The sequence below is a fragment of the Schistocerca piceifrons genome, chromosome X (genome assembly GCF_021461385.2).
Source record: "Schistocerca piceifrons isolate TAMUIC-IGC-003096 chromosome X, iqSchPice1.1, whole genome shotgun sequence".
NCBI classification, from domain to species: Eukaryota; Metazoa; Arthropoda; class Insecta; order Orthoptera; family Acrididae; genus Schistocerca; species Schistocerca piceifrons.
The window spans coordinates 459,090,750-459,118,345 of record NC_060149.1 but is presented as its reverse complement, the minus strand read 5'-3'; positions in this window follow the sequence as shown (position 1 = coordinate 459,118,345).

The following is a 27,596-nucleotide window of genomic DNA, read 5'->3' as shown; positions in this document are numbered from 1 at the left end:
GGATAACTTCACACTTCTCATTGTTTAGATGCAATTGCCATTCTTCGTAACATACTCATACCTTTTCTAAACCGTTTTGTAACCTGTTTTACAATCTGATGCCTTTATAAGACGATAAATGACAGCATCATCTGCAAACAGTTTTATAGACTTACTCCGATCGTCTCCTAAATCAGGAACAGCAGAGAGTTTAAACACTTCCATGAGGAATTCCTAATATTACTTCTGTTTTAACCTCTGGCTTTCCGTCAGTTATAACGGACTGTGACATTCCGGACAGAAAATCATGAATCCAGTCACGCAACTGAGACGACAGTCGATAGGCACGCAGTTTGACTAAAGACCGTTTGTGAGGGACGGTGTCAAAATCATTTTGGAAATACGAAAATATGGAATCAGTTAGGCGTATCCTGTCAGTAGCACTCATTACTTCGAAAGCGACGTTGTTCCCCTCGATCATCTTGTAGACATCGCTTAAGGAGTTGGACAACATAACAACTGCTTCACAGTATATTTATTCCCTCATGAAGTTTGTTGTAAAAAATCAAATGGTTCTGAGCACTATGGGACTCAACTGCTGAGGTCATTAGTCCCCTAGAACTTAGAACTAGTTAAACCTAACTAACCTAAGGACATCACAAACATCCATGCCCGAGGCAGGATTCGAACCTGCGACCGTAGCGGTCTTGCGGTTCCAGACTGCAGCGCCTTTAACCGCACGGCCACTTCGGCCGGCTGTAAAAAATCCATTACATTTCATAATTAACAGTGATGTATATAATTACAATACCGCAAGAAAAAATGACCTTCATTACTCCACACTAACGATCCCTTTAGTACAAAATAGGGTACTCAATGCTGCACGAAAAATTTTTAATCACTTACCCAGTGATATAATATGTCCGACAAACAGCAAAGTAAAATTAGAAAACTGACTAAAGAAGTTTCTCCTTGACAACTTCTATTCCGTAGAAGAAAATTTATTGTTGTACTCTATAAAAGCGGTGGGTAGGAATTACTAACTCGTATATGCAAAATTTTTAAAAAATTAAAAATGTCAGCATGTAGCCATATTTAGAAATTAATTTGTGATTTGAATCTAAAGTGACTCGTCCCACTTCATTACGATCTATCTTGCAAATTAATTTATGTAACATTAAATTAACTACGTAACTAATATGTGAAGGGTGTCCATAAGTGAAGGGCTTATTTCAATAGTGGTACAAGTCCATTACCTCAACTTTTCTGTCTATAGTGCTTCTGACATTAGTGGTCCAAACAAACAGAAAGAAAGGTTCACCTCTAGCAAGAAGCCATAAGCTTCAATATTTCTGGTATCTCAACTGCAGATTTTTTAGCGCTCATTTAACTTTAGGACTCTGTATCTCAGAATGAACAAAAATGGACTTGTACCACAATTGAAATAAGCCCTTCAATTAATGTTTCAATTTCACAACGCTTTAGAGAGAGAACCACTGCTCAGAATGACACCTAAGAGCATATTATCGACATAGGACGAAACGCCACGGAAAAAATGTACGAGAAATGGACCAATAGGTGGCACTGTTTTTGTTCGATGGCGCTTTCTCTTTCGTCAATAATATGTTGTTCAAATCAGATGTCATTCTGAGCAGTGATTCTTTTTCTACAGCTTTTTTAAATGAGAAATTTAACTATGGACACCCTGTACGGAAACTTAACTGACCGCATCATAGTCATACATTCTGAGAAAAATGGTAAGAATCTAGATTTATTACAACAAGATGTAGTCCGGTAGCTACAAACTAAACGACAAAAGAGAGTACCACTATCACAACTACTTCAACGATTTTTACAGTTTAACACCCAGTCTATTAGTTTTAGTCGTCAGCTACTCTGCTTTTTCAAAAATAACAAATATATCTTCGTGCATATCCAAAGCAGCTTTAGTACGAATTGTGAGCATGTATCTTAACTGTCTGAAGTAATATCTAACTCGTTGTTGTACACTGAAATGGATTGCAAGTGTATCAGTGATCAAATGTACATAATGTGTTTAATGAGTTGAGATACAGGTTAAAATAATTTACGAATTTTAACAAAAAACTCATAGTACTCTTAGTAATCTACACATTTCGAAATGCTGCCCATAATTATGGTACAAAATTTTTTCTCTGTGGCATTTTGACTTTTTCCGCATGTAGGAAGACATTGTTGTGAGATTACCAACTCCATCTTTCACAGAAGGAATACGTGACTTCCATTAAAACTTCACAGATGTTTAAATCACCGGCTTCGATCTGTACTATGCCTTAAATAATACACTAAAGTAACAGAAACAGGATTTCTTAACGCAGAAATTTATACCAACAACAGTCCGTGCTCAACAAGAACACGTTGAAATCTGCATAATCTATGTCACTATTGATTATAGTAAAAAATTATGCTTGTAGTTTAACAAGTCTTTGTCGATGGCTCACTAGTGTGTACCAAATGGGCTGCGAATAAAAAGGGGCACGACATTAGTGTGTTTCCGGAACCGTCCGCGCATCCATCTGCAGCTATTTACAGATATTGTGGAAAACTTAAATCAGAATGGCAGGGTTTCATATTTGTAATGTTCCTCTCGAATGAAAGTCCGCAGTATCATTTGAGACGCATCTCGCTTAGTAACAATGCTCGAGTCGTTAAAGTTTCGTTAAGAAATATGGGTACAAAAACCACGTGCAACAGTAAAAATTTATTACCCTGTTGTACCGCTTTGGATGTAGGAAATGATCAGTTACATTTTATTCTTATTGTGACATGCAAATATAAAGCACCTAACATAATGAACAGTGTTAATTGATAATTACAGTCGTATCATTTAAGCATGACATACAGGAAAGGGAAGGAAAGGGAAAGAATGGGTGTGGGAGGGTGGGGGGTGTGGGGAGGGGGGAATCGTGGCATCTAGCCGCACAGGGCATTGTGGTAATGCCATAACAAAAGTTGACTATTTGTGCTGCACCGGTACTCAAACCTAGTTGTACTGTTCCCCAACGGTTGCCTTAATTGCTTCAGCCCTGCGGAGACTGTCCCTTTCACAGGCCATTTCAGGAATGTTGATATCGACAAATCATTGTCTCACAGGGGCTGGCTTATGACAGGGTGTACTGTCATGCTGATACGAACAGTTTTAGTCTCCCACCTGTTCCCCTACTGTTTGGAGGACACTATGCTGAAAAATTTGTTCATATCCTTCCGCATTTTGAGTTTTCTTTATCTCAAGAAGCGGCTCACATCCTAACCACGAAAACAGCTCCATACCGTAACAACACCTCTTCTGTATATCACTGTTGGCACTCAACATGATCGCATTCGCCAGCCTAAACCTTTCCATCAGGGTGCCACAGGGTGTAGCGTAACCACTCCAGTCACTCGTTTCTAGGCATCCACTATGCAGTGGCGTAACATTTTACGCCACGTCAAATGTCGCTTAGCATTGATACAGACACTGGTGGCTTTTGAAGAGGTGCTCGAGGCTTGTATCCCATTCTTTTTAACTCCCTACGCGATTTCGCTTTGCTAGCTGGACTCTTGGCAGCACTTTGATACTCAACGAGCTATTCGTTCCGCTCATTTCAAGCAATTTTGTATAACTACACTCCTCAACGCTTGACGGCCTCCGTCCATCAGCCCGGTCTTTGTTTAGCTATGGTTGGTCTTTCACGTTTACACTTCAAATCACATTGTCAACAATCAACCTGTTCTGCTATGGAAGGGTTGATGTGTCTCTGACGGATTACTTATAAGGTGACTTCCAATGACTTGCCGATATTAGATGTCCGGATACTTTTAATAGTGTAGTGTGTTTATGGCGTTAAGCTCTACCTATTTACTAACACTTAGCCGTTTCTTTGCATTAACCCTGTTCTAGGTATTCTCATCGCTCGGTCACCTTCTGCCACAGTTAACGATCACATCGAGTAACCATATCCATAAAATACTGACACAATTCCCAGATGCCTTACATCACCTTCGTCGAGACTGAAGGGCGCTTTCGATCATAAGTAGTATGTATGCCTTTCTTTTGGCACAATTACAGAAGATGCTAGTTTTCCCAGTGGACGCGTGTCATATTTCACGAGAAACGGGACTCCGTCCAGTCGTATGGTAAGTTAGAAAATTGGTACTTCGTTAGTAGTAACCTTAAACGTATTGGGTGGCAATATTAAGCCATCGTTTTACATCTGTAACGTATAGAGAGATATCAGATGGTAATTCCCCCATCATCCAGGGCCAAAATAGCCAGTTTGTTTCACTGAAATTACTGGGGTGTAATACGGATGACGCAACTTTTGCTGGCCTCGCATCGGCGACAACATAGGCGACAGAATATAAATCGAACATCTGGCGGCACACAAACGGACTTTCATTTCGTGATCCATCAGAATAATTTTGACTTCACTAGACATTTTTCCGTGGTGTTTATGTGGCGGCAGACAAATAATTTCTCCATAGAATGACTACTGCGAGTCGCAGTCACAGTTGTCACAGAAGTGTCACAGGTTTTCGCTGGAGATCAGTCTGTAATTTTGTATTGAAAGTGCCATACCACGTCTCACTATAGTCTCCCTCGGCCCATAATCAAACAGAGATGCCTAGCGGATACTTCGGACTTCAAGAAACCAAATTCAAAGAATGTTGTGTTAACGCACATGGATTACAGGCATTAACGACAAAAGACTGGCAGAAATATTAGATGGTCATCACTCACCGACGCCACTTGATCCATTAATGAATCGTCTCTTAGAATTCCGATAAGAATCGACACTGGGAGTAATGACGTCTCACAGATCTCAGACGGTTGACGTGCAGACACCATGCTGTGTATGACATTGCTGTTTTTCTCTGCACCATTGGTTACTGGTGAACTTAAAGGTGTTCAGCTGAATTTCTTTTCCGACGATCGACCCAACTGTCCTCTCCAGGTGCTGTGAAATATTTCATTACGTGTAATCTCTGCCTGAACACCAAACAGACTGTAAAATATTGTAGATGTGGCACTGCACTTTACAGCCAATTTCGGCTTCCGGAGTCGATTACGCCATTTGATACTCATATGTTTTTCGGAGCCCGTACTCTTAAGGCTATGATGAATGATATGGCCAGTAATATCTTAGTAAATTTAGTGGCAGAACGCAGCATTCCTTCAACTTTATCCTCAGTTCAGTTTGTTATGCACTATGACACCTTAATACAGATTTCATAATTATGGTGTCCCAGAAACTAGGTGTTTGTACTACGATATTGATATCCTCTTACTTTGTTTCATGATGATGCTCATCGTAGCACTCAGTGGCAGCTGATTTGCTTCGGTGGTTTAGTCAGGTGTGTATCTGATGTTTCTTTCACTTCTGGTCGACTGTCGGAACCATGTTTCCGTAGGAGTCTTACGAACATTCGAGAAGCTACGCCAGTGTGTTGCAGCTTGACCACTACCAGAAGGAGAAGAGCTTCACACCGTAAACAAAGAGCCAGTGCTTAAATCCAATCTCCACAGGAAAAAAACGGGTTCCGCTTAGAAATCTGTGGGAATACAGAGCAACTGTAACTCTACCAGACGCCAAAAGTAATGGTGCGGTCTTAACGTGTCGTGTGGACCACAACAACATTATCCATCATCTAGAAGACGTTGCCTATAGGAAGACAGATGTCAGTCCTATGAAATATATCTAGAGGAAGTTGATAACTCCTCTCAATGCTTCAGGCCTGTCAGCTAACGTTATTAAGGGCCTTATAACACAAGCTTCTCTGCTACTACGGCAATAGTTACTCAGTAATGTACAAAACGTTTTGTCCGACGATAAAGAAAGGCGCCATCCACGAAATTCAATTTTGTAGGAGTGAAACCTCGCACTCCCCTCCAAACCCATTACCTGGCGCATCTGCGGTGATTTGTCAATTCGTCCAACGACGAGCAGTTAGGATCATAGCTGCGGATCCTGAAGTTAATACCCACCGGTCGACTTCCGTCGTCTACAAAATAGCTCTGAGCACTATGCGACTTAACTTCTGAGGTCATCAGTCGCCTAGAACGTAGAACTAATTAAACCTAACTAACCTAAGGACATCACACACATCCATGCCCGAGGCAGGATTCGAACCTGCGACCGTAGCGGTCGCTCGGCTCCACACTGCAGCGCCTAGAACCGCACGGCCACTCCGGCCGGCCCATCGTCTACAACCTCACGCATCCAACCACCGCCGGGTGCTGTATGCCGCCTCTCACAACGACCCACTGTCGTCTTGCTGTTGTCAGATATTCATCTCCCCACCTGCACACACTGTGTCTGTCTAGTACCCCAATCCACACTACGGCTGACGGCTTCTTACCGTCTGCCGCACAGAAGACTACTACCTACTTACCAGGGACCTTTCTTTTGTTTATATACTGGCCTTACGATCGATGAACCGATAAAGCAGTTAAGCTAATTTTTGTTATACCGTACATTATCTAAAAGTTATAGCAGTTATCAAAGTCATATGATTTCTAGGAATGAAATTGTTTCTAGAAACACTGATAATCACTAACAACTTATCCGAAGACGGAATTTATTTCAAATGCGATAAACATAAGAGAGTGGCAGCTGTTGTTGTGTCGGCTACTGTGGAATTTGGCACAGACACAAAGAAGGAAATTGAGAAGCGGCGATTGCCGGTGGCCGGAAACCAAAACTATCTGCACATTGAACTTTAAACATCAGCCTGGAACGGCGAGACCGCTACGGTCGCAGTTCGAATCCTGCCTCGGGCATGGATGTGTGTGATGTCCTTAGGTTAGTTAGTTTTAAGTAGTTCTAAGTTCTAGGGGACTGATGACGACAGGTGTTAAGTCCCATAGTGCTCAGAGGCATTTGAACCACTTTGAGCCAAACTTTAAAATTAAGAGAACAATTTATTTCTAAAAGGAAAGAAACCTAACTTACCCTGTCGTTATAAAGTGGCTTCCTGTGCCTCCTACATGCAATTAGATTTACTCTCTATTACTACTAGTAGAGTGCAGTCTCAGTATCGTGTTCCTATTACTCATTACTGATGGCGTGGAAGTCTCCGACCGATCTGGTGCCGACCAGCGATGGAGGGCTGGTTAAGTCAGTGGGGACAGGGGGCGCTGAACTCTGTCTTCCTGGAGGTGTGGCACTGTCCGCTCATTCCACTGACGCGCGGTACAGCACTTTAGTTTCGCGGCGCTGTAGTAGTCAGTGTGCAGTCGATGCTCGAGGACTGCATATTCGTATCCCCCAAAATGCCGCGACGTTGTAGTGTAGGGAGCCATCTTACGACTACCAGGGGAATGGGGAGGCAGGAAGCTGGGCGGCGAGAGGAGCCGGGAGCCGCACCTGCGACCGACGTCAAGCCTCTGGCTGCACCCCGACATCCGTCCTGGGTTTAGAGGGGAACGTGGGTCGGAAAACCCTCGGAAAAGAGCCCACCCTCTTCCTAAAACGGTCCTATGAAATACGGAGTTGGCGGCGATAACGGCGGCGCCGGGAAGAGCGCCGGAAAGTGGAGTTGCTGCGGCATCGAAGGCAATGGCTCCAGCTCCATCAATTCCGGAGGCGGTGCCGAACAGGCACCAACCGGCGGCCACATGGACCACAGAATCCGTGGTGAATGCGAATCTGGGGACTGAAAATCTGCGGAAGAATCCCGCAATCGACAAACAGGAATCTGGTTCTGATCGTTGGCGCAACAACCCAGCAGGACCTGGAATTAAATCGATGCAAAAGCCAAAATTTCGAAGAACCGTTACTCTCCCAGAGGCTGGTACGACCAAAAACTCTGAAAAGAATAGAATCATGGGCTGAAAGTGATACTTGCAGAGCGAGGGAGACGCCATGAACTGCGGTGGTTGCAAGAACTGGAGCTGCGAACAGTGGCGTCGGCTATGTAGCATCTCCGCCGGTGACGGACCGTCGGGGTGCTGGGAACTGTACGTTGGGAGGAAGAGACACAGCGCTTGCTCCCGTGTGTCTGCTGCTCTATTGCTTGAACATTCGTACAAACCATTCACCTTCTCCGTCAGACTGAGGACGAAACGGAGCACTGATGAAGTGAGTGACACCATTGGTCTTACAAAACTGATCAAAGTCCTGAGCTGTAGATTGTGGTCTATTGTCTGTAACCAACACTTTAGGCAAACATTACGAAGAAAAAAACCGACCAAGCATGGATGGTACTACACGACGTAGTCGTGTTTATGGGCACTGCAGACGGATATTTGTTAAAAAAATTTCACAACAATAAGCCAACCAGCTTTCCAAAAGGGACCAGGAAAGTCCATATGCACTCGCTGCCTCGGCTATTGAGGCCTTGGCCAAGCTAAAAACGTTTGCGGCGGGGCAGATAGGATTTCAGCACAAGCACGACACTATGACGTTGTCTGTTGAATGTGGCCGCCCGTGCCCGGTCGGCCAAGTAAAGTGCCGACACGCTAACTGTTTTGAGAGTACAGTTCCCAAATATCGTTGGTGGAGCAGTCCCAATAAATATTTTTGCAACATTTTAGGAATAAGCACACAAGATTGTCCAGAGTCATTTTGCAATAATATCACGCGATGCTGGACGGAGAGGCTATGCCGACGAGCAAAATATTAGCACACAAAAGAACTCTGAATGTTTCTCACTGAACGAGGCCAAGCACTACGAATGTATAGTGCAACAAAAGGCTCATGTCAGGATCTGCTTCTGTGGCCTGTGCAATTTTACTATAGTGCAGTGGAAACGTCTGTAAAAGTTCAGTGTCTTGCACATCCATCTAACAAGATGCGGCGTTAGCGCAGAATTTAGAATCAGGATCGACAGGAAGGCGACAAAGGGTGTCAGCATTCGCATGCTTCGACATGCGCTGGTACAATATTTCATACTGATACTGTGACAGTAACAAAGCCCATCGTTACAGCTTCTCAGCTGTGCGTGGCGGAACAGGTTTCGACGTATGAAACAAAGACTGAAGTGGCTTATAGTCCGTCGCTAGGTAAAACATCCAACAAAATAGAGAAAGATGAAACTTTGTCACACCATAGATAATAGCGTGTGCTTCCTTCTCGATTTAGCACTAGATATATTTAGTCTTGGTCAATAACTTGAAAGCGAAAACAATTGGCGTGTCCTGTGAACCAAATCTGTGAGAGAGCACGCCTCCGATATCTGAGTGACCACCATCAAACGTTCACTTCTGAGGAAGAGGATGTGGAACAAAAATGGAAAAAATTCAGAAACATCGTCCAGTACGCCTTAGATAAGTTCGTACCGACTAAGGTCCAAAGCGAGGGGAAAGATCCACCGTGGTATAACAATCATGTACGAAAGGTACTACGGAAACAAAGAAAGCTTCATCATAGGTTTAAGAGTAGTCGAATCATAGCTGATAAGGAAAAGCTGAACGAAGCGAAAAAGAGCGTAAAGAGAGCAATGAGAGAAGCATTCAACGAATTCGAACATAAAACATTGGCAAACAATCTAAACAAGAACCCTAAAAAGTTTTGGTCATATGTAAAATCGGTAAGCGGATCTAAATCCCCTATTCAGTCACTCGTTGACCACGATGGCACCGAAACAGAGGACGACCGAAGAAAGGCATAAATACTGAAATCAGTGTTCCGAAACTGTTTCACTGCGGAAAATCGTAACACGGTCCCTGACTTCAGCCGTCGCACGGACGCCAAAATGGAAAATATTGAAATAAAAGATATCGGAATTGAAAAACAACTGCTATCACTTAGTAGCGGAAAAGCATCCGGACCAGACGAGATACCCTTAAGATTCTACAGTGATTATGCTAAAGAACTTGCCCCCTTTCTATCAGCCATTTATCGTAGATCGCTGGAAGAACGTAAAGTACCTAGCGACTGGAAGAAAGCGCAGGTCGTTCCCATTTTCAAGAAGGGTCATAAATCAGATGCGAATAATTATAGGCCTATTTCGCTTACGTCAATCTGTTGTAGAATAATGGAACATGTTTTGTATTCTCGTATTATGACGTTCTTAGATAATACAAATCTCCTTCATCATAACCAACATGGATTCCGCAAACAGAGATCATGTGAGACTCAGCTCGCCCTATTTGCCCAAGAAATTCACAGTGCCGTAGACACTGGCGAGCAGATTGATGCCGTATTCCTGGACTTCAGGAAGGCATTTGATACGGTTCCGCACTTACGTTTAGTGAAAAAAATACGAGCTTACGGAATATCGGACCAGGTTTGTGATTGGATTCAGGATTTCCTAGAAGAAAGAACACAACATGTCATTCTTAACGGTTCAAAATCTGCAGATGTAGAGGTAATTTCGGGAGTACCGCAGGGAAGCGTGATAGGACCTTTATTGTTTACAATATACATAAATGACTTAGTTGACAACATCGGTAGCTCCGTGAGGCTATTTGCAGATGACACGGTTGTCTACAAGAAAGTAGCAACATCAGAAGACTCGTACGTACTCCAGGAGGACCTGCAGAGGATTAATGCATGGTGCGACAGCTGGCAGCTTTCCCTAAACGTAGATAAATGTAATATAATGCGCATACATAGGGGCAGAAATCCATTCCAGTACGATTATGCCATAGGTGGTAAATCATTGGAAGCGGTAACGACCGTAAAATACTTAGGAGTTACTATCCGGAGCGATCTGAAGTGGAATGATCACATAAAACAAATAGTGGGAAAAGCAGGCGCCAGGTTGAGATTCATAGGAAGAATTCTAAGAAAATGTGACTCATCGACGAAAGAAGTAGCTTACAAAACGCTTGTTCGTCCGATTCTTGAGTATTGCTCATCAGTATGGGACCCTTACCAGGTTGGATTAATAGAAGAGATAGACATGATCCAGCGAAAAGCAGCGCGATTCGTCATGGGGACATTTAGTCAGCGCGAGAGCGTTACGGAGATGCTGAACAAGCTCCAGTGGCGGACACTTCAAGAAAGGCGTTACGCAATACGGAGAGGTCTATTATCGAAATTACGAGAGAGCACATTCCGGGAAGAGATGGGCAACATATTACTACCGCCCACATATATCTCGCGTAATGATCACAACGAAAAGATCCGAGAAATTAGAGCAAATACGGAGACTTACAAGCAGTCGTTCTTCCCACGCACAATTCGTGAATGGAACAGGGAAGGGGGGATCAGATAGTGGTACAATAAGTACCCTCCGCCACACACCGTAAGGTGGCTCGTGGAGTATAGATGTAGATGTAGATACCGTACGAAGAAGCGTCCACTGCCCAAAACCACAGGCTTAGCGTAGTCGAAATGAAAAAGGCATCTGTCACTCAACAAGTCATTTTTGGGTTTTTCTAATGTATCCTGCCACTCTTTGGTCCTATCAAAAGGCAAATTCTTCTGGAGGAAACGATGCAATGGAGCTGCGGTCAGAGCTACGTTGGGTATAAACCGAATAAAATATGTCTTTTCGGGAGAACTGAGTACAATTCCATCACGTTCCGCAGGTCAGGTAGGTCCTGGGTGGACAGAAAATGTGATTGAAGGGAATTACCACCTTGGTTTTTTGGAAAATGGCATAAGTACAGCATTTCATTCTGAAAACAGGCACATTAGTCCAGGTGACACTTCGGACCTGGAGCTGAAAGTACTTGAAAAAGCATACTAAGGTTGAAACTTCCTGGCAGATTAAAACTGTGTGCCCGACCGAGACTCGAACTCGGGAGTTCGAGTCTCTGTCGGGCACACAGTTTTAATCTGCCAGGAAGTTTCATATCAGCGCACACTCCGTGCAGAGTGAAAATCTCATTCTGGAAACATACCCCAGGCTGTGGCTAAGCCATGTCTCCGCAATATCCTTTCTTTCAGGAGTGCTAGTTCTGCAAGGTTCGCAGGAGAGCTTCTGTAAAGTTTGGAAGGTAGGAGACGAGGTACTGGCGGAAGTAAAGCTGTGAGTACCGGACGTGAGTCGTGCTTCGGTAGCTCAGTTGGTAGAGCACTTGCCCGCGAAAAGCAAAGGTCCCGAGTTCGAGTCTCGGTCGGGCACACAGTTTTAATCTGCCAGGAAGTTTCATATCAGCGCACACTCCGCTGCAGAGTGAAAATCTCATTCTGCATACTAAGGTTACTCGTTTCTCTGGCGAACGTCTTGACACCAGAATCTCATTCCAAATAATTTGAACAGAATGGAGCTTTTGCAGTAAGTTGTTTTTGCGTAGCGTTGGAATATGGCTGTTGTGGAAGCGCTGCCAAAAGGTAAGCACAAAAATTTGAACAACCCTAAATGTATGTTGACCACAAACACTTTCTGAGGCTCCCCCCTTGCCGAATTTGCAAATACGCATCGCGTGGGTCAACTTTTTTTTAATAGTGGCCTGCACCAAGCCTGTCCATTAATTCCTCAGGGCGAGGCAACGGATAAGTAGCAATTACTGTTTCTGTATTCACAGTGGATTTAAAGTCAACACAAAGACTAAGTCCTCCAGAAGGCTTTGGTAAGGTGACTAACGGAGAAGCCCACTGACTAGCCTGGATAACAGCAATAACACCATAGTCTAGCCTTTCTTTAAGTTCACTTGCAACTTTGTCTCTATGTGCATGATGGACAGTACGCGCCCAAAAAGCTTAGGTTGCTCATTCTCCCTCAATGCAACGTGCACCACAAAATTATTTGATCTGCCAGGCCCTTCAGAAAATAAATTAGGAAACTCCGCAATCAGTTGAGTAACACTGACTTTTGGGATGAAAGCAGAATCAGAATGCACATTGTCCTGAATACGAAAACCAAACAAATCAAAAGCATCTAACCCTTAAATATTTTCACTGTTACACGAACACAGAATTGTAAATGTCACTGGTTTTATATAAGACTGGAATGTTGCAGGCAAACTACACGTACCAAGCACTGGAATGTCCTGGCTATTATAAGCCTTAAGTTGCGTGCAAGCTTTCGTCAAATGTGGCGAGCCGAACTGTTCAGAAGTGGCGAGATTAAGCAGTGCAACGGAAGTGCCAGTGCTTAACTGAAGTCGAACGACGCGTCCGGCAGTGACTATGTACACAAACAGTTCGTTTGACTGTCGGTGCACAGCACTTGGGGAGAGTGAAGGCACATGCAGAATTTGGTTACTACTACTAATACCGGTAGCAGGATTACTGCTTCTCACTGAGTGAGAAGGTACTCCACGCTTACGAGAGCGAACGTGGGTAGAGTTATTTTTCTGTAGCAAGCACACGGGGCTGTAAATGACTTCGCTTCCCAGGAGTAAAGCAAGTCGCTTTCCGCGAAGGGTAATTTGGTCTTTTATGCGTGAAAAAGCAGCGGGGACATGGTTTCACAGCAGACACACGCACTGACACATGCATACTCTGTTTGCGCGTGGTGGTCCGTCGCAAGGACGTACCTGTTTGTCACTTTGTGTTACGCTGCAGACGGGAGCTACTTCAAAGTATACCACGGCCCTGTCTCACGAATCCTGAAGTTCAATTATTTGTAACACTTGTTTCAAATTAGGAACAGAATATTTGAGAATTTGTTCACGAAACCTGCTGTCTGGCCCATTGTATGTAATTGCATCACGAATCATTTTGTCACTATAGTACTGCCCACAACTACATTGAGAACGACACTGTAAAACGTTTTTACCCACTGACGGTATGTCTATTCTGGCTTTTTTCGTAATCGAACGAACTTGTAACAACCTGCAGCAACTTGTACCTGGTCCTCGTTATACATATCGAGAGCGGAAAATAAATCTTCAAAAACTAGCCTACTAGTCGTGGATAACTTCTGAGCTTGGCGGTAAACTCTTGTGTCGGCCGTTTGACAAGAAATAAGAAGGTTTCACAGTACCTTGCATTTGATGTGAAGCACAATGTGCGTCGAACTGAGCGTAGTACTCGTTCCATTACTCTTGTTGCTCACTGAAGGCTCGGAACGGTGGAATGTACGGAGGAGGTGCCTTGGATATGGCTGGCTGTTGTGGCGGAGTTGATGCAGCAGCGGCTTGTGCATCGGTGAGCTGCTGGATTGCCGTCATAAACTCTGACGTTTGGTGCTACTGAAACTGAATGAAATGTATTAGATCAAACCCAGCGGCTTGTGCATCGGTGAGCTGCTGGATTGCCGTCATAAACTCTGACGTTTGGTGCTACTGAAACTGAATGAAATGTATTAGATCAAACCCAGCGGCAATTGGAGGCGTAGGAGCACCAACAAATTAATTAGAAGCAATGCAAATACACAAATAGCGGGAGCGTCGCGGCTAGTCTGCAAGAAAGAACACAATGTCCTCTGTAGGAAAAGAAAGAAATGTTAGGTACACGATGTGACGGAGCGGCGAACATCAAAGGCAGCGCTGGTTCCGTATTCAGTGGCGCCAGATGTTATGTCGGCTACTGCGGAAATCAGCACTAACCCAAACAAGGAAGAAAACAAGTTGCGATACCCGATGACAGGAATCCAAAATAATCTGTACATTAAACTTTCGAATTAATAAAACACGTTGTTTCTAACGGCAAAGGAACATAAAATGATTGGACGATCACTAAACACCAGGATCGCAGAACATAAGCGACATTGTAGGGTGGGGCAGGTGAAAAAATCGGTCGTGGCAGAGTCCGAGCTGTGTGAGACCTACCATATAGTAAAATTCGTCTACACGGAAGCCGACACAGAAGTTCTGGCTGTGGAGAAGAGCTATCACTCACGCTTGTTCAGAGATGCTATAGAAACACATAAAAACGAGAATAAGTTCAACAAGAAACAATGAAGCTTCAAGGTTAATGGATCCTGGCTTCCCGTGCTGCAACGAACGACCGTTGCAGTTAGCAAGAGGAGAACCGTGGATAAGCCCTTGGCCGTTGGCGCGCCAGGTACACACAGTCTGCGGCCGCGAGCTCGGCTCCAGTCCGCCACCAGCAATGGAGGGTAGAGCTTTGACAATGCGAGCCACTCGTGCTGGTGAAACGTCAGAAAAATCATAAAACGAATGTCAGCCGAAGAAACCGAGACAGAATCCAACAGGAAGTTTCTCGAAAGGAACATAACTCGTTATGAAGTGGATTCCAGTACCTCCTGTGCCTCCTACGTGGAATTAAATTTATTCTCTATTACTACTCGCAAAACGCACGCTAAGTATCGTCTTCCTATTACTCAGTACTGATTCTGTCGATGTCTGCGATGGAACTGGGGCCTAACAGCGATGGACGTCCGGTTCAGTCAACTTTGACAGCGGGTGCTGAACTCTCCCTTCCTGGAGGGGTGGGCTGCCCGTTTGTCGTAGGACTGCACAGTTATGGCACAAATATGTCGGAAATTGAACTGTAGATAAATAAAAATGTAACAGTTCACAAAAAAACAGGAATGAAATTGAACCAAGGACCATACATGAGAATATTCCTATAAGTTTTTGCATCTAGTACCTGTAGAGAATCACAGAGTAACTAACCCAACATTACCAGAGAACAGGCCACTCTTGTTTACAAGAAGTGTCAAATAAAGGAGAAGTTTTCATTGAACTAGATTTTTGAAAGGTGTTTGGCAATGTACATTTTCGGTTAACAGCAAAGAGGCGGCTGTATATTGCGTATTCCCAACTATATGATTGACTGAAACCACTTTTGATTTATAGAACCGTATGGCGAATTGGTAACTGAAGCAAAAGAAATGGCTTATATCCCTTAACGAAGTGTAACAGTGTAATAGCCCAACACATTGTCAGTAATGCATAAGACTTTTGTTCATCAAGCATAGATCGCCATTGTGAAAATTATGGTTGTCTGTGTATTTTAACTTAATTACACTAAAATATGCTTATACTCCTATTATGTCACCATTATAATCACTGGGACACGGCAGTGCAAAAAGAATTGTGGAGGTTAGACTGATGCTTCCATTACTATAACTTTGAAACTTGGTGTGGGTGAGTGGGCACCAGTTGCGGAGATGAAAGACGGCTACTATACGTGTCGTTATTATCAGGTTTGAGCTGTGGTTTGAGCTCATAAATGGTGGCTGCGTTCGTGCTCATATGAGAGCCGCAATTTGACAGTATGTGAGTTTTCGCAATCGTGACAGTCGTTGGTTGCAGTGAGCAGAAAAGATAACTCTGACAGCAGTTTTGTCACTACAAAATATAAATGATTGGTCTCAGGTTTTGCTTATGTAACAGTTCTTGACCGTTGTCGTTACCGACCAACCTCTCCACAACATAAATATCTCCGACGATGGTTGAATTATGAAACAGTAAGTTTGTCAACTAGAGTGATTAATTTTTTTTTCTTGCTCCCTTACCCCAGAACGGCACGTGGTAAGCATGGATATTAACGCATTTGGCATGGTTAGTTTAAGGGGTTGTCTGATGCCATTCCTGCCGCGACCCCGTTATTCCCTGAGACGGTTTTTGTGTACCCCAACTGCCTGCGTGTGGTGTTATTCGTGTGGAAGTGAGCCAAGGGTTTCTAAATGTTTGCTAATCGAGTAAGTGAGGTGGGACTTCAGTACCAGCCCAGTATTCACCTACTAGGTTGCGGGAAACCGCCTTAAAACTGCATTTAGGAGGGCCGTCACACCGACCTCTGTGGTTAATTCGCCTGGCGGATTCGATCTGGGTGGCGGAACTCTCCGTACTAGAAGCTGCACTTTCAAATGTTCAGATGTGTGTGAAATCTTATGGGAATTAACTGCTAAGGTCATCAGTCCCTAAGCTTACACACTACTTAACCTAAATTATCCTAAGAACAAACACACACACCCATGCCCGAGGAAGTATTCGAACCTCCGCCGGGACCAGCCAGCTGCACTTTAACACGGATGACTATCTGTTTAGTTTGTTAGTTAGTATGATTACTTATTTAAATTGTAAAGTCCATTGCCTGTTTTCAAAAACAGTAACTTTCCTGTGATAAAGTGTTTTGTATCGCTTTAGATAATGTGTGGTAGATTGCATTGTTTACCTGTATTATTATGACCTGGGATAAGTTATTAATTCCAAGATTCCTACTTGTGTGACCTGTGAAACAGATGTTAATAGAATGATATCAAGCAGTCCTTTGGAAATTTCGTTACTAAATCTAAATTAACTAACAACCAGTTAAACACTGAAGAGAATTTTGCTTTTCCTTGTATGTTATTCTGTGTCGACTACTTGGTGTGTAGTACGTTATTGTTGTTACAACAGTAGATTTTTCACAGTGAGTTTTAGTGGTTTAAAAGTTTTTCTATGCTGTTATGACTAAATTATCTAAAAATATATTAGCCAAGGTATGTGTTAGTATGCTGCAATTTTCATGAACTGCCATGTTTAAGGTAATTTCAAAGACAGAATAATATCAATACGTTTTATTGAATTAAGAGTTTTCTTTCATAATTACTGACCAGATTTATTCATGCCTCCTTAATTCAGTAATTACACAGATTATTTGCGTCTGCGGGCATGATACAAAATTATGTAATCAACTTGTAGATAATGTAGGGAACTGGCTTAATCAATTAGTTTTACTGTGAAGTTTGTCCAATTAGTGTGACAACAGTATTATATGAACATATTTTTAATTAATCTCAAACAACTAAATTAACCTGCTAGTAACAATATTTACATTCGTGAAGGATTAATATCAAATTTAAAACTTTCATTCATTAAAAATTACATTTCAGTAATATTGTCATAGTTGAGTGAGTAGTCATGCGTTCATAGCAGTGAGTTTCATAAGTTTGCCTGTTCCGATTAGGCTGTGTACGGAATCGACATCCTTGCTTCTGAGATCCTTAGGTATGTGAACATATGGTCAAGTGGTTTAACCGATCGCTGTGCTAGGACATCACAACCGGTCTGATAATATTCTCAGTACTCATAAACAATATATATTATACATCAGTAGGAGCACTCTTTGATGGCTCACTTATGATGCCGTTCGTTATTTGTAGGGAAATATCGTTGGTGGAAAGCAAATGCGGAACGGCTTTAGAGGTGTTTCCTTTTCTTGTACTGTCTGATAGGTATAATGACCGTAACAGAGATAATGTATCCTATATTACTAAAGAGCTAGATAATATCACATAGTTTGCATACAATGGTGTATACAACTTGAGGACGCATGGTGTTTCACTGCCGACGAAAACAGGTTGATGAAAATATGACCATACATTCTTTGGTCCCTACTACCTCCTCCCAAAATATGGAAAGCAAAGAGCTTGCGACAGCCGGAGTGGTCGTGCGCTTCTAGGTGCTACAGTCTGGAACCGAGCGACCGCTACGGTCGCAGGTTCGAATCCTGCCTCGGGCATGGATGTGTGTGATGTCCTTAGGTTAGTTAGGTTCAATTAGTTCCACGTTCTAGACGACTGATGACCTCAGAAGTTAAGTCGCATAGTGCTCAGAGCCAAGCCAAAGAGCTTGCAGTAGAAGACATTAGTTTCACAGTATAGAAGATGAAGAAGTGCTCACAGGTCTTAATGTATGCGTTTTAGAGCCAATGTTTACTAGACTTTTGCTTCAAATGATTGTTCCTGTCATGTCCCTGCATACTGATCGTTCCTCCGGGTATACCCTGTAGAAGTAGCTCCTACAGGTTAGTACCGAAGGTGAAAGAGTCACTGCGATTTATGATGTGCAACCGGGCATTATAAAAGGAGTTCTTTTAGGAGGATGTTCGGTCCCTTCATCAGCGCTGATGACACCTGTTGGATGGTTGTTGGTGCATTTCAACGTGCTGCCATACCTCCCTCAATACATCCCACAAGTCCTCTATGGAACTTAAGTCTATGGAACTGACAGGCCAGTCCATTTGCCAATTATAGTCTCGTCCCAAGAGGTCCTCCACCCACGCTGTTCTATGTGGTCTCTCATTGTCATCCATAAAAACGAGATCAGGGCCGAATGCACTCCTGGATAGATACACATCTGGAAGTAGTACAGTGTCATAATATTGTGGATCAGTGAGTGTACTGTTTACAGACATTTGGAGCTCAGTACGCCCATGCTACGTAATGACTCCCCACACCGTAACACCTGGACCACCAACACAATGATATTCGACAATGTTTCTGGCTACATTACGTGATACCTCTCATAATATAGAGTTCGCCCACAATCACTCTCACACTGAATCTCCTCTCATACGAGAAGAGCTAGCGACCCCTCTCGACATTAGTCACTATGCTTTTGGCACCATCGCAAACAATTAACTATGCTCTTGGCACCATCGCAAACAATTCAGCCGATGTACAGGTGTCACCGGGACAAAACGTACAGGTCGTCGGGCAAGGTATCCATCATGCAGTTGCCGTGCCTTTGTCGTTGCAATTGCATCCGCGTTTTGAGATAGCTGCCTTATTGCCTGGTGCAGAATACAGTGGTCATCTGATGCAGTAGTTGACCGTGTTGACTATCTTCTTAAAGCAACAGAGCCTGTACTTGGAAACACTCATAATGTACCTAAACAATTCCTGGATCCATACTAAACTCCTAGGCTTCACCGGTCACACTTCGCCCCCACCCAGTTTCCCAATGATTCTTCAGCGTACAATGTTATCTAAATGCTGTCTCAGGGCCAGGTTGTAACCAAAAACATCCCCACAGTGCTCCGTAACTGATCGCTGATTGACAAACACTGTTTTACATTCCTTCAACTGCTTAGTGTAGCATAGCTAGCCCAACTTGGCGCTGTAGTCTCGCTGATCTCGCGCCATGTGACGTCCAGTCCTCCGTACACGACTGGCAAACCCATGGGAACTTTCTCCTGCGCTTCCATTCAGTTCCATCAAGTTGTTAACGTGTTATGTTATTTTATCTACTCGTACTTAAGCTTTGTATAGCAGTGTGTATAGATGTAATTCTATGAAACATGAACAAATTGTACGAACGTGGGAAAATAATGATTAGGAAAGTGAATTGAAAACTTTAATTTTCTGGAAGATTCGCACCGCGTCAAACATTCATAGAGAAACAAATCTGGGTGTTGATTCCCACTGCACTGTGTTCTTTATCGTGGAGGAACGGATAGTTATCATCCAATTGTGAACTTTGCTTCATTAATCAAAAATTTTATTGGAATTAACTAGTGAAAAAATTTAAGATGCGCAGCATCACTTGCAATATTAAGATACTGCACACGCTGTTAGTGAAATAATGCAATATTCCTTCTTGAAAGGTGTGGTACATAAAGACACGCAGAAAGGGGTTGTATACTACTTGGAGAACAACACTAAACAATAGTATTAATGCGTTGATGTTCCTACAGATGTTTTAAATCAGTTCTTCAAAGAACAATACCCAAAGGATACTCTAATGTTAGCATGCAGTGTACTAAAATTTCTCGAAAACACACGATGTGAAATGTGTTCTGGTTCGGACTACATTCAGAGTAGAGCATTTATTCTTCTGAATTATTTTTCTTTAAACGAACATATCTGTCTCTTGCTGCAATAGCTGGTTTCCCTTCCGGAGCAACCGGTATTTGTTTAAGAAGTATTGATATTCGTTGTAAATCTGAATTTATAGTAATTTCAGCTTATGTCAATAAATAAAATGGACAAGAAATTAAAGGACCGGTTTTCGAAAGTTTTTAATTGCCGCCCATTGCGAGAAATAAGGTTGAATTTCGCTGAAAAGTTCCAAAAACTGGCTCAAATGGCTCTGAGCACTATGGGACTTAACAGCTATGGTCATCAGTCACCTAGAACTTAGAACCACTTAAACCTAACTAACCTAAGGACAACACACAAGACCCAGTCATCACGAGGCAGAGAAAATCCCTGACCCCGCCGTGAAAAGTTTCTAGAGACTTCCTCTGTAATAGCGCAAAAGCTTGGTGCTCTGCGAAATCACCTTCCGGTTCGGCAACGCTTCACACATCAACGTGTCGGCACATAGGAAGCAACGGTCACAACTCAGAAGTTCTCTTGAGCTGTAAGTTGGGTTAATAATATTACATTGGCACCAAATCTCACCACAGCTCTGCTCAACACAGCAGTGGTCGTGTCACATGACGAAAGTTAGGCACACTCCTCTTACCCAAATTTATACTTTTCATTGATGTCTCTGTGATGGAGGTCACAACCGCGACATCCTGTGTTGAAATCACGCGTTTTTGTAATGAGTAGTGCACGAAAACATTTCAGACACGCCGCCGCTCAGAATCGACAACGATAGGCCTCTGGGTGTGACATAAAGGGTGTTAGTGAAACCGCTTGTTCCGTTGGCGCATTGATTCGCACACATTTCGCGGTCCAAAACGACGGTTCGGAGTGCGATGAGCAACAGGATGACTGTCTTGACAAATCTGGGCACTGCTACCGCCCTGCGCCTTTTCAACCTTACTCTAACAAGGGAACCTCCCCATCGCACCCCCCTCAGATTTAGTTATAAGTTGGCACAGTGGATAGGCCTTGAAAAACTCAACACAGATCACTCGAGAAAACAGGAAGAAGTTGTGTGGAACTATGAATAAAATATGCAAAATATACAAACTGAGTAGTCCATGCTCAAGATATGTAACATTAAGGAGAGTGATAACTTAATAGCGCCGTGGTCCTGTGGTTAGCGTGAGCAACTGTGGAACCAGACGTCCTTGGATCGAATCTTCCCCCGAGTGCAAATTTTAATTTTTTACTTTCTGACAGTTATCAAAGTTCAGGCACACACACACGCAATCAACTTCGTTCTCCAAAATTCCAGGACATGTTCAGATCTGCTTGGACATATGCGGGATTTGACGGTCTACACACGGAAAAATTTGAAAACGTGAAAAACATATGTTTTGACAGAGCACAGGGAAAACTGTGCGACTGTTGCAGTCATTTGTTGCAGTTTATGTGACAAACTCTTATGTTTTCATCACTTTTTTGGGAGTGATTATCACATCCACAAGAAAACCTAAATCGGGCAAGGTAGAAGAATCTTTTTACTTATTTGCCAAGTGTACAAGTTAAGTGGGTCGACAACATATTCCTGTCATGTGACGCACATGCCGTCACCAGTGTCGTATAGAATATATCAGACGTGTTTTCCTGTGGAGGAATCGGTTGACTTATGACCATGCGATCAAATGTTTTCGGTTTCCATTGGAGAGGCACGTCCTTTCGTCTACTAATCGCACGGTTTTGCGGTGCGGTCGCAATACACAGACACTAAACTTATTACAGTGAACAAAGACGTCAATGAACGAACAAACAGATCATAACTGCGAAGTTAAAAAATTAAATTTTTCACTCGAGGGAGGACTTGAACCAAGGATCTCTCGTTTCACTGCTGCTCACGCTAACCACGGGACCACGGCGCTGCTGATCTCGCATTGTCCTTGATGTTGCATATGTTGCACATAGACTACTCATTTTGTATATTTTGCTTATTTTTTTCATAGTTCCACACAACTTCTTCCTGTTTTCTTGATTGATCTGTGTTCGGTTTTTCAAGGCCTATCCACTGTGCCAACTTATAACTAAATTTGAAGGGGGGTGCGATGGGGAGGTTCCCTTGTAAGAACATTCCAGTGCTGCAACTACACTGGACATGCTCACACCCCTTTGGAGTGTAGCATGACAGCAATTTTTCCAGTCTCCTGCAAGGTGGAACAACTAGGGATCGATCGAAACAATCAGACAAAATATGAACGTAATCCAAAGCAGAAAAGTGTTTTATGATTTTTCTTTCCTCCTTTTTCATGACCTGCTCTAGCATAGTCATGAGAGGGTTCTACGACGACACATGCCGTAATAAAATTCAAAGTGTCCCTCTAAACCCACCAAGCTTGGCAACACCGATCCACACTTGTTCAACACGTTAAAGATGTCCGTTTGAGAGACTTCATCAGCAATTCAGCCCTGTTGCTGCTTTAGCGCCTGAAGGCAGCCTAGCTCCACTACTAGGCGTCGAAGGGGTTTGCCTAAACCTTACGCGCCAGAGCAGCCTCGTGGCTGAACTGATGTGGAAGTTTCTGATAGTTACTATCATGCGCAAAAATATCCGAACGGCCTGAATTGTGATCCGCATGATATGCATGCAACCGACATAACGTAGGTGTCCAGTGGGTCCTCTAATCGCTTTGCGATACAGTCATTCGGCCATAGAAAATGGATACCACTAGACAACACTGTTCCTTAAGGCAATCAGTGCGATATAACATCACACCATGATACTGCAAAAAGTAGAAAAACACGTAATTAGAGACGAGTTAGTCCGTAACGCTTGTACAGGTTACAATGATATTCAAAAGCGTTACCATCTCATTACAATCTGAAACAACTAACTATGGCACATAAAATACATAACAATCCTTAAACAAAGTAAATGATTGCATGGATAAGTTAATCTGAGACAATGTCTGGACTAATAGAGGTCTATGACAGATCGAAGTTTTTCCTCTGTATAAGTTTTTCCCGCACCTGCTAAATGTCCCACTGACGATTGGTTTTTGCATAAACTTGTTATTAAAGAAACTAGTTAAAGAAAACGCTATAAACAGTGGTAAACGCTCTATGGAAACCGCAGTATTAATGGAGTATAATTAGTAACGTCACTGTACTAATTATTCATGAAGAATTAAACGCCTAGATGTTTGAACTATAATTGACATGACGAAATTTTTTGTTCTGGGTCTGGACAGAAACCCAGCAGACGTAGCCACTACTAACTAAAATACACTTTCGCACCTGCCAGGGACTTGATCAAGGCAACGATCATGAATGCTGCCAAGCCGTAAAGAGACGTGAAATAAAAAGGTTTTCACCAGTATTAGTTAACACATCTGAACTTGAAGCGAAATGACGAAATTATTTCTACTACATCAAAACCATTATCGCACTGTTACCAACCACGAAAGGCGTTTAATATACTCTCCTTCACAAGTAACCAAGTATGCATGTGCTGAAAATTGGAATACTATGATTTAAAATGTTGTGACGTGATTTTCTACCCAGCACGTTATCGGATCATTAAGTAAGTAAAACCAGATTTTAGAAATCAAGTTTGTTTACCGGCAGCAAGCTGTATCAATATGAGATGAGGGTACAATTTGTTTTGCTTGCCCGGGAATCGAACCCGGCGTGTACTGTCACAGTTTTCCATCCATGAATTGACGTTAAGCACCAACTGCTTGTTCACCAGTAGTGAGATGCTCGCATGTTTCACTAGAAATAACGGTACCTATCGCTATTGTTGACAGTTCATGAACAGACATTAAATATTCTAATTATTTTACGGTGGTAGGTCAGTGTGCAGATGCTGGGGCGTAAAATGAAATTGTGAATATGTTTGTGCTTGACCAGGAATTCAATGCAGATATGTTCCATTTCTAGAGATCCGAATTCTAATTCCAGTCGAGGACGAAAAATTACAACGTCTCAAGGTTCAATTAAATGTGAACCCTGTGAACGAAATAACCATTCCTAAATTAAATGAAAGAAACTTTTTAGTGCTAGTTTGCTGGCGACTGAGTTTGTGCCTTCGGCGGCTGCTACCTTTGTTATGGCTCCATTTAAACAGTCTGTGACGCTGTTGTTAGTGAAGGGATATTGTGTTTAATGCGCATTCTAAACCACTGCGCGACCTAACATTCTGGACTTTGCGTTACCATAGGTGAATGAGATCTTTCCGTGAATGTTAAATTATACGCCATGAGTGGCAATTGAAGCTATTCGCCGCAATTATCAAACTACTATCAACCCAACAGGCCACAGCAACCCAGATTTATCAATGTCCTAATTGTGTTGTTGTGTCCGACGATGCGCCTAGAGGCTCTCTCGATTAACTGGTTAAATACCTCCAAGTTTCTAATGCAGGTATTATTCTTACTTTTCGATTTAAAGTCGGAAATCTCCAATTCTTCGTTAATCACATTAAAATTAAATTAATTGCTGCAACCTTTATTTGAGAGCAGAAAGCGAGTTGCTTTTATTTATTTATTTGCGCTTAGCAACGATGCATGTGAAATGCGAAATGTAGAGGTAAAACACTATTCAAAATGCATGGATGTTAATGCCTGCTGTTAAATGTCAAGTGTATGCTTTAAGATGACTTGGTCAGATTTTTGTGAATCATATGGGAGGTACATTACTGCTGATTAGTATCTCCCTCATTTCTGTGTGTCGTGTTTAATAAACTACCGAAATGACCATGTTCTGTATGCAATATAGTAGTAAAAGTTGATTACGTCTTATGATGATAACGACACAAAAAAAGGCTGCCTTCTTAAGGCAAAATACCCCGTACCATTTCGAATTATCAAGAGAAAGTTAAAAAATCATTCAGTGCCACACAAAGTCAATAATACTGACAGAAGCAGAAAAAAAGTGTTTAACATGTGTGCAATTCCGTAAATGTTGTGTCTATACATCCACGGACTAGAGAATATAGTTAGCGATATAATGGTGGAGAAGTTTCCATTCGATGACTTTACTGATTATTATCTGCCTTCGAGAAGATTCTATTTTACAGGGAGGAAAGAGTATGGTCGTCACCAGTATCTGAACCGACAGTAAGAGCAGTTTGCAATTTCATGTCCAAACATTTTACGCCTACGCTAGCAGCCACCTGCAAAAAACCTCGCCTCCTGGTCGACTCAATCGTAGATTCGTCAGCTAAACAGCGACGCAAATAGCGAAACAGCATCATTTTCTGTTGAATCGAGCTACCTGGAATCAAAATTATTCATTTTATCCCTTCTATATTATCCTCTAAGAGAGAATCATTCAAGATATTTAATGAGAATGATAAGACATTAATGAGTGAATTTAGAAGGAAACTTTTGATCCAGTCCAGGAAGTAATTAGAAAGCCACATTGCAGCCAAAAGTATGCTGCAGTGTTGCCAATTCTCCATTAGACTGGCGACGGGCAGAAGACGCCTGCTAACGCGAAAAGTCTCTTCAGCTTGTAACCATAGGACAAGCTCGCGCAACACAGACGTGGCGGGGCCGGCGTTGGCGCTAGCGCCGGTTGCTACCACATTGACGGGGACCTGAATTAACAAACGTAAAGACCAATTAGCTACCGATTTCAATTAGAACATGGGATTTAAATATCAGGGGAATAAATTACGGGGCCCTCCTCTTAAGTAGCTGCGTAGCAGTTTTTGTTATTATGTCTTATAAGAACAGCAAACAAAAAACAAAAAAAATTACTCTCCAGAAGCGATTACGTTCAGTAGTAACACCTGACGCCGTTAAAAGAATGAGTAAATAATATTCTTTTTGCTATTAAAGACATGAAAATAATTTTTATTACGGAGGATATCTTTGGCACTACTGCTGACACGTAATAAATCAGATGAAAACACAACATGACACTCATTACCAAACGCGAACATCAACAAAGATATTTCATAAACTCCGAATAACACATTATTTAACCTACATCTATATTTCCTAAGCCACATTGAAATGTTATGATACAGAACACTATATATACCACTATCATTTGCCCATTTGTTTACTCCAGGCGTGAATATTTCGTAGGAAGAACGATTGCTAGTAAACCTATGTGTTCACAAGAATCTAATTTTATCCCCATGGTCTTTCCGCGTGAAGTAAGTAGGAGGAAACCATATATTAGCCGACTATTCGTGTGTCATAAGCTCTCGGTATTATACAGCTTTGCATACCGCCATGTGGAATCCCTCTGTTCCAGCGACTGCAGCTAAAAGTGAGTGAGCATCTCTCTGAAGCTTTCATTCTTACTAAATAACCGTGTAATTAACGTGTTGCTCTTGTTTAGCTTTTAGAATGATGAGTAGCTTTCAAGTATTTGTCAAACGATTAATTTGTAAGCTAACAGTTTGCACACATGAACTTGAAACGAAATGACGAAATTTTTGTACTAAATCAAGACCCTTATCTCCCTGTTAACTAATCACTAAAGACGTTTAATGTAATTTTTCCTTCAGAAGTAACCACGTGAAGACGTGTTTAAAATTGCAATGGTGTGATGTAAAATTTTGTAAAAGGGCTTTGTACTCAGCCCGTTATTGGTGGGTAACTAAGCAAAATCAAATGTAATATTTTGTGAAAGGACTTTGTACCCAGCCCGTTATTGGATGATTAACTAAGTAAAATCAACTGTTAAATATCGAATTCACCAGCAGCGAGATTTATCAGTATGTAATAACGATACACTCATTTGCTGCCCAGGAAACGAACCCGGCAACCACTGTCGCCCTTATCCGTCCATAAACAGATATAAACTATTAACTGCTTGCTCACCAGTGGTAAGATGCTCACATATTGGACTAGAAATGATGGCAGCTATCGTTATTGTTGACAATTCATGAAGTGACATTAAATATGAAAATTATTTTTCGCTGATACTTCGGAGTGCACACACTATGGCTTACAAAGAAATTGTAAATATTTTAGTACTGGACCAGGATTCCAACCCAGATACGTTCCATTCATAGAGAACCGAACTTGAACTCCACTCCATAACCAAAATTTTCTGCGTCTCTAATTTACATTAAACATGAGTCCTGTGAACGTAATGCCCATTGGGTTATTAAACGAAAAAGTAATTTTAGTGCATGTTTACCCGAACAGAATTTCTGTCTTCTGCGACTACCGCCTTTCTTGTGGCACAATTTAAATAGGCTCTGACCCTGTTGCTGGCGAAGGGATATGGTGTTTATGCAGATTCTGAAT